General features: G+C 48.3%; 1 protein-coding gene across 1 annotated transcript in view; it reads right to left on the bottom strand.

The window, feature by feature from the left end:
- Positions 1-939, bottom strand: part of LOC113209032 (zinc finger protein 271-like) — a 15,421-nt gene extending 14,482 nt beyond the window's left edge. Inside the window, exon 1 of the mRNA XM_052274311.1 lies at positions 591-939. The gene's annotated coding sequence lies outside the window, so the exon portion shown is untranslated. The remainder of the gene's footprint in view (positions 1-590) is intronic.
- Positions 940-1,349: the final 410 nt, after the last annotated feature.

The following is a 1,349-nucleotide window of genomic DNA, read 5'->3' as shown; positions in this document are numbered from 1 at the left end:
AGATGACCTTTCTCAGTAAAACGCGAGGGACAAAGGTCACACTTGTATGGCTTTTCACCAGTGTGTGTCCTCAAGTGAACGACAAGATGACCTTTTTTAGTAAAACGCATTTTACACGTGACACACTTGAATGGCTTTTCACCTGTGTGTGTTCTGATGTGATTGACAAGATGACCTTTCTCAGTAAAACGCGAGGAACAAAGGTCACAGCTAAATGGTTTTTCTCCTGTGTGGTACAATCTATGCCTCTTTAGATGACTCGTTCGCGTAAAACTCTTCCCGCACACTTCGCATTTGAAGGCCCCGTTGCTGAGCTCGGCCGAGTTCGCCTGCAGAGCGCCACTGGTATTGGTTTTACTTTCACACCCGCTTTTGGTGTACTTCCTGCCGAGCGGCTTCTTCCGCAACACCAGCGAGGCCTTCTGGGCGTCCTGCTGGTTGATCTGCACCGACTGAGCGTCAACGGTAGAATCTCCCTGCCTGGTTGCAGCTGCAGCGCCGAGCGAGGCGCCGAGGGAAGACGCCACTTCTTCATCGCGCTGCTCGGGCAGCACTTCGCCGCCCACAGACCCACCCATCACTGCATTTACCGCGTGGTCCGGCTGGTCCTGCAGCGAGAAGCACGACGTCACCACCAGCCCCAGCTGATCGTCGTCGTGCTCCCTTTTGAGCTCGTCGAGCTCAAAGCCCTCGTTGACGGACACCTCCGCAGGATCCTCCCCGAGGGACGCCGCGCTGCTGGGCGGGGAGCTGGGACCGGCACCTGCAACAAGAGCACCGCGTCAGACACCTGCGTGCGCGTCCTGAGGACCACCACAGAACCAGCATGCACGAGCAAGGAACGAAATGAAAGTGTCGACGGGTTGATGAAATCTGTAGACATGAGTTTTTATTCTTAATACAACAATGAACTTACAAAAATGTCTTAATAACAAATACCGTTTCAAAAATATCTAATCTGACTTTACAAATATAAATGAATTCCAAAGAGATAACGTTAAATTGAAATACAAATTCTTTTGTGTCTATTCAGGCTTGATTTTTGATTAAAAGCCTTGTGACACACATCACACGTGTGTGGCCTTTCACCAGTGTGTGTCTCCTCATGTGAACGATAAGATGGCCTTTCTTATAAAAACTCGTTTGACACACGTCACACTTGTATGGCTTTTCACCAGTGTGTGTCCTCATGTGGCTGATAAGGCTTGACAAATATAAATGAATTTAAAAGATAACGCTAAATAGAAATACAAATTGTTTTGTGTTTATTGAGCCTTGATTTTCGAGTAAAAGCCTTGTTACACACATCACACGTGTATGGCTTTTCACCAGTGTGTGTCCTCATGTGA

This window comes from Frankliniella occidentalis, unplaced genomic scaffold (assembly GCF_000697945.3).
Source record: "Frankliniella occidentalis isolate FOCC.00 unplaced genomic scaffold, Focc_3.1 Scaffold373, whole genome shotgun sequence".
Lineage (NCBI taxonomy): Eukaryota > Metazoa > Arthropoda > Insecta > Thysanoptera > Thripidae > Frankliniella > Frankliniella occidentalis.
This window is presented reverse-complemented; position numbering and strand designations above follow the sequence as displayed.